The 12,062-nt window shown below is 33.5% G+C and overlaps 1 long non-coding RNA gene across 2 annotated transcripts in view; it reads right to left on the bottom strand.

Annotated features, from left to right (window-relative positions):
* The window catches only part of LOC140433359 (uncharacterized), a 502,525-nt gene that overhangs the window by 287,850 nt on the left and 202,613 nt on the right, over nt 1-12,062 (bottom strand). The gene's annotated exons all lie outside the window — the stretch shown is intronic.

Genomic DNA, 12,062 nt, shown 5'->3' with positions numbered 1-12,062 from the left:
GATTAATGTATTAATCATTCGTTACATCTAGACACCACTTGTAATAGATACACCATTAACCTGAAACTTTTTGTAATGGAGTAGCTAAATAAAAGAGACTTGAGACTTGTTGACTTAGATAACGAATTGTCACTTAGGTGCAAAGCCACACTTATGTGTCTATTATTCCTATATCAGACAATTAAGTAAAATTATTAAAAACTCACTCTGTTTTCTTAAGTATTCAGTATCTCCAAACGCATTCTATACTATTTTAGTATCATTGTTATTATTTAGTTCTGGTTTTCACTCATTATATAAATATTTGTCTTTTTGGGCTAAAAGACTTCAAAAACGTGATAAATGAAATTTCATCTCATTCCATCAACAGCTGTAATTCTTCGAACAAATGTAGGGTTTGCAATTCATCGCATCACACCACTCTTCATTTTAACCAGCGGTCAAATAAATATCTTCCTTCTTTAGTCAACCGCTTCTTCAAGCACCAAGATCAAGTGATAACCTTAACCATGCATTAGAGACGTCTCAAACCTCTTAGCCTAGTTTTGTTCCGACTTCTCTAACAAACACTAACTTTTCTACAAAAACGTGGTTAACGTCCTCGTCTGTATTGTTATCCACACGTTTGATGCATATCAAAGATTTCTTAGGCAATTTTCAGAAAACTCGTATCCTGCTGGATACAGACTCCATGACCAAGTTTATTTCGGATAGTTGTATGCAACATTTAGGTCTTTCCTGTAATAATGTTTCAATCCATGTGAAAGGTTTGAATGGAATGTCGACATGTGTTGCAGTTTCGCAACTGTGTATAAACATTTATAAAATATTAACAGACTTTGTAGTAGTTTTGATTCTCCCCGTATATTAAGATTACAGCTTACAGCCCTTTTACAAAAATACATCTGTGTTAAAAACTAATTTAGAAGACCAGCCATCTGGGAAATGACACCATAGGGGATGCATTCCATACACAAGAAATAGTCGAGTTTTATCTCTCAAACCACACACGTGTATGGGCGTTTGGGTTAAAGGTACCTGAGACACTTGGCATCGGTCCTTTGGCCGAGAGAGTCGTAAAAATGCAATAAGGTTGCATTATCAATTTTGTGTGGTTTCTGTGCGTCGCTGAAGACAATTTGCGATAGCTGTGATGCTATCTTTTCATGGGGTAAAGTACACCTTATAATATTTGTTGCCAAAATTACATTGCTGCATATATCAATTACGTGCATTTGGTATATTTATTTGATATTTGTTTGGAACTTTATCGCATTTGTGCCGCGATCGCGATTGAACGTTGTCAATTGGATATTTTGCATTTGTTTTGTTTTATGTAATATTTACTGTAGGTATTCTTATTTTTTTGTATTTTGTCATTACCGATTATACTTTGAATTGAGTTTATTAATATTTGTATTTGTATTTGAATATATACTTTGAATTGAGTTTAATATAATACATATATGTTATGTATGATTGCATTTTGTGTAACTTTATTAACAAGGTTTGTTCATTTTACCACGGATTATGTATATTATTATATGTGCGCATATTTTTCACTCGTTAACGTTTAATATCAATTTATGCTTTATTTCTGATCATACTTAACCATAGCAATCGAAATCTTAAATTTCTTTGTCATTAATGGGTTCTTAAAACCTATTCATCAACATCTTTGTTTTGGTTTGTAAATGGTTATCTTTTTGGTGTTGTTTCATATTAACTAATATTTAAGTTTATATCATTTTTTAGTTATAATTGTATATTGGGTTATGTATATTTATGTTTAATTTCACCTCTTTTTAAAATAGAGTTTTATACAGTCCACTAGCTTTCATTTCTTCTCTTTTATTTTAATATACATACCCAATCCGAAAGGGGGAAACCAGTGAGTTCTAGATTGAACAGAATATCTTCTCTCTTCCTTCAGGATGACCCCAATTATTATATTGAGGTCATCGTATGCGCAGAACGCAACAACATGTACCACTCAGGGTAGGTACTACTTTCTGTTTTATTAAACCGTGTGATCGTGGCGGTTCGGTGTTCTTTTGCATTATTGTAAACAAGGTGTGTTCAAATCAACCAAGGTATATATCAATACTCACCACCTCACTCATATTCGTGATATGAAACTAACACATAATACATTTTATCAACCCTATCTTCTTCTTAGAGTGCAATCTCCCTATGCAGATTGTCAATCATAATTGTTATTTTTATTTTTTAACTTTTAAGTCAATCAATCTACATTGATATCAATCACGTAGATTCTTTAACCAAGAATTCTGCCTCCGGATAACAGATCTTTGTCCTTGAATATTTCGCTGTATTATCAGTCTCAAAATTTTATATTTTAGTCCCCTGAACACGTGGCCTAGGCAATGCAGTTTTCTTGTTTGTATAGTGGTGATTAGTTATGTTTCTTTATCCCTCTCCAGTATTTGTAATTATATCAGTTCATGATATGTTTAATACTTTGTGGTATAACCAGAGTTCGAAAGCATTGATTCTTTTTAAATTGCATTTTTTTAATGTTTAAGTCTTAGCTCCATATAATAATATTGAAAATATGTAACATCGAATAGTCGTTGGTTCCGATGTAATGTTTGCATTCTTTATGATTTTACTGTCAATGTGCCTATTCATAAGTATTGCTATTAGGTTTTCATGTCTTTCTCTATCAAAAGAAGTCAGCAATGCACAAGTGTGGGTCAACATTTAAGTCACGACATCGATGAATCAAAATATTGATGGCAAGTAGTCCTTCTCAAGTACCCATTCAATTTCGGAACCCGAAATGCGCCTCAGTTAGCTTCTGCTCTAACTTTTCATAGATTCTCTTATGTATTATTTTAAGCAGTACTTTTAATAGACTTATGAGGCTCAGTGTTCGATAGTCGCAGCACTTTCTTGCTGCTTGTTTTTTAGAGATGTTTATAAACGCTGACTTCAGTCATTCTTGCTTGGTGGTATTACTCCCGTATCGTTCACCATGTTGAACAAATCTGCCGATACTTCCAAATAATTTTCTAGTTTTAACAGTTCCACAGGTATTTAGTCTAATCCAGCTGCCTTATTATTTTTTTGAGTTTTTGATAGCATTTTTGATTTCATCTATCGTGGTCTTCTGTCTACAGCTTCAGATCCTATTAATACACATGCTTATAGATGCTGATTGGTGGCTGAGAATCTCTGATAAGGTGGCAAGGGAAAGAAAAAATTGTGAGGGGACGGATAGGTCTGTAACTGAAGTGTTGAGGTTGAGTAAGGTCAATATCAACACCAAAAATGAAATCAAGATTGAGGTGGCGGGTCTAGATAAGCAGCTCGCTAGACTGAAACGGGCTTTTATGGAATTAAAAGGGGAGTAGCAAAGATCTGTAGAAATAAAAAGAAGAGAGGTAGGAAGTCGTCCGTCTGCACCACAAACGTGGCAACGCCGACGTTAGTATTGATAGATCCGACGAGCAACATCGGAATCCAGGACCATCCGGAAAGAAGAAAGTCCCTTTGTATCTGGGAGCAGCTTGGCCATGGCCATGGCCAGTGACTCTGGCGATGCGTGGGTGATTGACAAGCTCAAGTGGCTCTATCTTGAATTGCCAGGCTCCTCTGTATCCAGTAACGAGGTCGCAGGCAGCCAGGAGACGGTATATGTAAGGGTCTAGAATGCCAATGAGGAGGGTGAGCGAATGTTCACCGAAAGGTGCTGGTACAAACTCATCCTAAGGGTGAGAAACCAGGCGCCATCAGGTTCCTATCTGCGCTATAAGATTGCCGACAAAAAGAATAGAGAAGGATGAAAGAAGCAGCGTGAATGTGTGGGCTCCGACAGCCTTGTTAATGAAGGTATACGCAATCTGTCGGAGTGGGCAGTGAGAGGCAGAGTCAATGACCCAGTTGGAAAAGAAATAGAGCGTGAGAGGGCCTGCGTTAAAAAAGTAGTCGTGCCGAGTAAGAACTTTGTCGAGCTTTGGGGGCTTCGCTCGTGGTTAACCACGGAGAAAGACGTGGTGTATGCAATATAGGCCTTTTACAAATGTGAGGTGAATAAGATTCGGCTGTCATACGCTGGCAAGATTGCCAGAGTTAAGGTCGAATTGTGCGTGACAGAACGAATGATCCAGAGGGAGAGATTGAGAGATGTCACGAATGTCAGGCCTTTGAGCATCTAAGGGCGAAATGCAGTAGAGATGAATGACAGTAGGACCAGCAATGTGCATACCAGCAGGATACCTCTTGATACCTGATGACATTAAGAGACTTAGGAGGGAGTGCATCACCCTTCGCACACAAGCGAAAAGGGCGAGGAGTCGAAGACAGGGATAAATACCAAGAGAGATAACATAGCTCGGAAGAACGATCTGAAGAGGACGATTCGAGCCCAGAAGCAGAACTCTGGAGGCATCTGTGTAGCAAGTTAAACGAGCACCACTAGGGAGAATGGTATAAAATAGTAATGAAGCATTTTAAAGTGTACCGTCCGTACGACATGCCGCTAGACGAGAAGCTCGAGGCTGTCCGAGAGTTATTCTCGCCTTATAAATGACATGGGTTGCGGAGGGAGGTGAATGCGGAACGAGTTATAACCTTTAATCCATAGGAACTTGCGTCGGAGGTGGAGTCCCTTAAGTCGCGCAAGGCTCCCGGTATAGATGAAATACCGCCAGAGGCGGTTAAATGTCTGGAACGAATGGAGCCTGCGTGGCTTTTGTGTCACATGAACAAGGGATGAAAAATGGTGCTGAATTGGTTTTTCTTTATTAAAGTTTGGTCGAATTCATGGCGAACCAAATCAACCTGTGACCTTAGAAACCATTTTCGATTATATTCTGCAAGGGTGAGATTCTACGACCCTTTCAAATAAATTTTTATCTCACATCTTTATACACGTCTATGAATACAAACATAGATCTTCTTCTAGCGAGGTTTTAGGAAGTCGAAAACATATAAAGAAAACGTTTGAGGTTTAGCGTAATTAAATATTTTTCTCAATATAAAATGTATTTTTGAGGTCGGCATATAACATTTTTCTGTCAGCATTCTCCTAATGGAACATTCATTTTTAGGATTTCAAGTTACTTTATTCCTACTTTAATTGTTATTCAATAAATTTATTTCTCGATGCTTCGTATCGTAGAAGTAATGATGAGATCTTATTTATTTTTAAACGATTTATAAAATTAATTTTAATAAAATACGTCCATATTTGACTATATAGGTTACTTATTTACCTGAGTCATATAAATGGATACTAATCCACAGAAGTATGTGTAGTTTACTAGCTTAAAAATTATCCACAAAGTATGAATTATAAATTTAAAAGTTAAAATTGAATTCGTAGATCAGTAAAATGAATTAGGGTTCAATTTAGGAACATGATCGCACAGTACGGTTGAACCTTTCCCACTATAAACCACTTTCACACTAGTCAATCGAATTCGGGCAACAACCCAAACTAAGTTTCAGTCTATACAGATCTAATTGCGTATACCCCAGTAAACAAAACCCTTGTCACAACGTCGAATCTATTGCCCCCGAAACTTCCAAATATTAAAAACAATAATTCATCGGACAAACGGTGGATAACCATTAGTGTTATCGTCCTCATACAGCCTAAAACTATCATAATCCAAACTAAACCTCATCGATCAATAAAAGCTGTACCGTATTTCGACCATTTATATTTCGGCTCTCTCTCCCTTATTTTAGACTACGGTAAGTTTTATAGTGCGGTCATTTACAAGCGTTTAGGGAACAGTACTCATATATGTTTGTTTTAATTCATCTCAAAATAAGACTGATTTTAGTTCAAACACACACATATATATATATATATATATATATATATATATATATATATATATATATATATATATATATATATAGAGCTTACAAAATTTCAAAATTATATATTTCATTGGATAGTAGAAATATTTTCATAAACTGAATGTGCCAAAACATAGGAGAATGAAATCAGGAAGATTGTAAAACAAAATAGTCTCAAGTGACATAAATGATAACAATTCAACAATTGTCATGGTATCTCTCCATATTGTTTATTCGTATAATTTCAAACTATCAAATAATATCTAAATAGCGCTTACAACGAAAAGATCTTTATTTTAAAATACTATTTTCACTTTATAATCAGATTGACTTAGTTTTTTAATTGTTGTAAGTAATAAATTTTATATAAAAAAAAATTTCAGAAACCCCTAGCGACTAATACTTGTAGGAATCATTGCAAAATTTCGACGCATACAGACCGTTCTAACTCAATACACTTCCACGTTGTTCTGGTGTTCCAGGTATCTGCCAATTGACGAAGGTTATTTAAACAGGTTTTAGAATCTCTAAAAAAAGTCTTTACAGAACATCCATAAAAATAAATTTCAGTGAAAGGTGTACTCCATAATATTTAAGCAGATTGGTAGCGGTTTTTTCCATTAATAAAATTTTGACAACCTTTAAATAATACATAAGAGCAAGCAAGATTTGTGTACTGTGCTTAGAAAAGCTTTATAAATAACCTTTATGTTTCAAATGTGTGGTTTTTGGACGAATGCCACATCCATCCAAATGGATCTACTACTCATATAATGGATATAGGTACTAGATTAATGGACAAACAACACGTTTTTGCATGACCATCGTAGATGACAGTAGTAAAGATCTGTTACTCCATTTAGCTGCGAGATAGAGAAAAACCTTTGATCCAGTTTTTGATTCATTTCAGTTTTTGTTATATTTTCTACATCACGTTCATTACTCTTTTTATTCACCTGATCTAAAACCTACGGAGTCTTACGTATCGGATATATTGAAACAAGCCACTTTTACGAAAAACACAGCAGCAACTATTAATAAACTTCAAAAATAAAAGAAAACATTTTGATCTTCAGAAAAATTCAGTTAAATTTTACAAACATGTAAAGAATATCTTTTTATGTAAAGTATTGGGAGTGGTTCACCTTTAACATAAAATTTATGTATAATAATCATATATATATATATATATATATATATATATATATATATATATATATATATATTGTTATGATGTGTTTTTTGTTTGAATGATGAGCAATGAGTATTTTTAATAATATAATATATAGGGTTTTTATCGCGGTTCTCAAAGAATTAGCTTGTAAGTACTTTTTTAAATTATCTTTATTGTAACTATTATGAAACACACATATATATTTAACCTAGCCAATGTAAATTTAAAATAAACTATCTTTAAATTGATGTTCTTATAAAACTAATTAAATTCTATAGACAATGTTAAATTTAAACAAACTATCTTCAAAATTGAAATTGTTATAACACTAACTAAATTATATTAACAAAATTTTGTACCTTTCTTTCACTGAATGCCTAAATGAACTGTTTTCCACTATATATATTCTAATCACCACTGAATGTCTTCGTACTTCGGTTATCCTTGTTTTTGTGAAATTTCTTTTTCCAATTATCAGCTTCTACCAATTTAAGATATATTTTTCTTCACCAGCATTTATACACCACCAAGCAAACCAGCAAACAGCATTTATATTTATTCTTCTTTTCAATATACCAATATCCAATTATTATAAGTTGATTTATACTAATCTCCAACCATAATATAATTTAATTTCTTCCAATATACTTTTTTTAATCTTCAATAATTATTTGTGTATAATTATAAATGTGCATTAAATTATATGCATAATTTTTAATCTTCATTTAACTCACTATATTAAACAATTAGACTATTTGTACTTGATTCACTGACTCCAACTAACTTTCATATTTCTTACTAAACTTTTCTGACTGACTTCTTGAAAATTCTGAACAATTTACTTCACTAACTAAATGTGTCTACTAACTTTCATAATGAACTGGCCTGACTTCTGACTAAAAACTGCCATCTTGAATCCAAATCACGGGTAGTTATATGTTTTTGGATATTCTAGAATCATCTGGTAAGAAATCATGTTCGATTTCGTTCTATTTCTTCGATATGGATGTTCTCGAAAAAAATATCTGTTCCATCCACCGACATAATCATTATTCCAGAATGTTCGACCGTAAACAATGGTCACACTCTGCACTCTGGAGAATTCGTTAATGTTCCATTGATAATTTTGTTGACATTTAGGCTTTTCAGATCAGAATAAACATTCAAATTAGTAACTAACACTCTAATTTAATAAAATACACATTTCAAACAATATATTATTATAACCCCACTTTATATTCCCAATTATTTCCTAAAATGTCACTTGGAGAGTAAGTATATCTGTCTATCACTCACTGTATAGTTGGTTGCCTATGCACATGGCTCACTTAAATATATTTACAACATTAAAATACAACTTTTTACAATTATTATATGCTAATTTCTTAAAATGCCCTCACATAAATATATTTTTATAAAATTCTCTAGTATATAACTTATTTAAAACAACCAAATATCTAATATTATGTAGTATATAACTTATAAATTATTTTCTATAAACCCTAATCGTATCAATATATATATATATATATATATATATATATATATATATATATATATATATATATATGAGTGGTTTAAGTTATCTTTGCACCCCAACTATTATTAGTCGGTTACAGATAGACCAAGCAGTAGGCTGCGGGGAAATCAAACACGCATTTATTTGCAATGTAATGAGGCAAGTGACACGGTCACGTGGCTAGAGAATAGTTCATGGGAGGGAAAAAATGAAGGGGTGAAAACAGAAGAGGGTAGAATGGATCATAGCACTTACGCATTTATGAATATAGTAAATTCTTATCCTTTTGAAGGGCTTTTCATACAATAGCAGGCTGGCTTCACAGTCTAAGGTTTTAATTTTGCTTAAAAATAGTAGTAACAGTTCCTTTAGACTGTTTCTTCAGAGCGCCTTCACCCAAAAACAAGCAAAATGGAAAATCCACAATTTTTCTGTTAAATATAAGCGGAAAATCGGTAAATAGGGTCGTTCCGATACGTGTTTGTCAAGAAACATATGACAGACTGCCTTCATGGTTCAATTGTTTTATGAATAGTGTTTTAGGGAAAACTCGAGTAGCTTGTCATAATATGGATATAAATTTTTACCAGAGGGCGCTAATAATAGATGTGTAAGGAATACCGATATAAAATAAAATTAAAGTTGACGCACAAACTAAAAGCATAAAATTATAGTTTGTTCTACAGGTATCCCTAATACAATAAATGTCCCATTTCCCTTTTAATATTGGTAACATTATTAGATTTAAAAAATGAACATTGAAAAAAAGTGAATTGTTTTTAAAACAATTAAAAATTGCTAATCATTGAGTAAAAAGACGCAAAACAACTTAAAATTGTAAAGTATATATCTTTTAAACATATTTAGGTTTATAACCAAATGCCAAATATTTAGGCACTTTTATAAATGAAGACAACGATAGCTCAGCAGAAATCAAAATAATAATAGAAAAAGCCAGATCCATATTCACTAAAATGAAGAGAGTGTTCTGCGGAAGAGATTTGAGCCTTGAAATGAAACTTCTCCTGATGAGATGTTACGCACTTTCTGTACTGTTCTACGGAATGGAGTCATGGGCGTTGAAAAAGATTGATACCAAAAAATTAGAGGCATTCGAACTGTGGACGTATCGCAGAATCCTGAGAATATCATGGATCGAGAGAGTCACAAATGTCGAGGTCTTGAGAAGAATGAATAAAGAAAACGAAGTCATATTTACGATCAAAAAACGAAAACTGCAATACTTGGGACACATTACAAGAGGCGAAAGATATGAACTGCTTCGAATAATTATGCAAGGGAAAATAGCAGGAAAAAGGTCCATAAGAAGAAGACGAAACTCCTGAAATGGTATAGCTGTAGCAGCAACGAATTGTTTCGGTCAGCAGTTTCGAAAATACGTATAGCCATGATGATCGCCAACCTTCGGAACGAAGATGGCACTTGAAGAAGAACGTTTATAACAAAATGAAAGCAAAACTCTTTCATAAAATGATTGCAAAATGTTAAAATGTTATTCTGGAACAATTTTAAATAAATTTAACACTGTATATGCAATTTGTTTATACAAATACTACACCATTAGACATTGGAACTAATAAATAACAATGTTATGTTAACATTGGGTTAACATAACACTCTTGGTTATGTTACTCATGTTATTGGGTTGTATTAGGTATTTGTATTTTCGTTTCCACAGACATGAATTAAAATTATTGGTTTTTAACGTAATTGACCAAAAGTGCCTATTCGAAACAAGAAATGAAAAGTAGGGAAAATGATTTTAAATAAATAAATAGTATTTACAAAAAAAAATTTATTTTATAATATTTTAATTATAGTAACAACAGTTTATTCGTTTTTCGGTAAGAATACCATATGCCATGAATCATGGAAATCAGTCGAAAATATTGCTTAGCTAAATCATGCATTTTGCCGGCTATTAAAGATAAGCAATTAAACGGACCGCTTTGTGTAGCGCGGTTGTCCAGCTATCCGTTGGAATGCATGTATCTAATTACTAATTGTAAAATAATAATACGATGTTCGAATGTCAGCGATTTTATGTCGTTCTCTGACTAAATAATGATAATAAGGCTTTGTGGTTCTTTAGTAGTTATTCTGACTTTACAGTTAAATATAGAAATTCAAAAATTAAGCCAATGGAATGGACATCCGTGCAAAACAAATTGATTTAAATGTATTTGATTATCATCTAAATTTAAGAAGTGATGAAAGTGTTAGAAGTTTAACCGATAAAGCAAGTCCTATGACGGGAGGAAGTTTTAGTGCTATTTATAAAATATGCAAAGACGCTGCGGAAGGAGGAATAAGGCTCATAAAAAAACAACAAAACGTATCAAAAGTAGAGTGGAGAACAGAAAGTTCACTTTTAATGCAGTAGTTCCTACGCGGCTACGTGCGATCGTGCATAATTTTTTCTTTAAAAATTTACCGCCGACATTGAACAAAGTTTTTGCACTGGTTAAAAAAGACAAACATTTAGCAAACATGTTACGAACTTTGTTTTTTGCAAACGAGGAGTAAAGTCAAGCATGATTGAACGGCCCGATATTGTAAAATGGAGGCATCAGTATTTTCGTGAGATAAAAAAATTTCGTTCTCGAAATATTTGGACGAAACTTGGATGAATGTTGGACATAGTGTTTCCAAAGAATGGAAGGACCTCTCAGTGATTTCAACCAGGGATGCGTTTGATAAGGGGTTGTCAACAGGCCTAAAACAGCCGACACAACGAGGCACCCGATTCGGTGACTCTCAAAAGCTGATTCAAGTTGAACATCGGCTAGCCATTTGGAAAAAAAAAAGTCATCGTCTTAAAATAAGTAAACGAAGAAGAAATGAACTAATATTACAAGGAATATGAGCCTTTATGATAACAGATACCTGTCTTTCCACACTTTTCATGACGATCGATGGATGAAGATGATCATTCCTTGAGGCAGATTGTCTCATATTTCTAATATAGCAGTTCTATCTTCGTCACTGTTTTAATTAGCTGAAGTTCTTAACCTTAATTTTCTCACCAACATGAACATACATATTTAATCGGGTTTAAGTCCGGTAAATTAATGACCGGTATTTCCATTAGGTCTACACAATGAGCCATGTACGGTCGAGCATAATCTTGCATTAAGGTAAAAAAATCTCCAATATGTAGACCAGAAGGTACCACATGGTATAGCAGAACATTATTAATGTACCGATCGCCAATTAAAGTTTCGCCATCAATCCCCACCAACTCTGTGCGTATGTCTAAACATATGCGACCTCACTCCTTAATTGAGCTTCCTCCAAAGAAATTGTAGAAATAAAATTAACTGTTCATGTTGTTTTCTGGGCATCAATATATCCTTTTCCACCATACAATATAGTTTCCGCAGAATCGGCTCTCATTCGTAAACAAAAGCCGCTTATTCATAACTTTAATATTATGTAGCAAAGTGTAGTTTTATTACTCGATGACGCCTCTGAATCTTTGGAACTCTTTCTGATCTATGTGATTTCAAAACA

Source organism: Diabrotica undecimpunctata, chromosome 2, assembly GCF_040954645.1.
Source record: "Diabrotica undecimpunctata isolate CICGRU chromosome 2, icDiaUnde3, whole genome shotgun sequence".
In the NCBI taxonomy this organism is placed as follows: domain Eukaryota; kingdom Metazoa; phylum Arthropoda; class Insecta; order Coleoptera; family Chrysomelidae; genus Diabrotica; species Diabrotica undecimpunctata.
The sequence above is the reverse complement of the archived record's forward strand: the minus strand, read 5'-3'. Positions and strand labels throughout refer to the sequence as shown.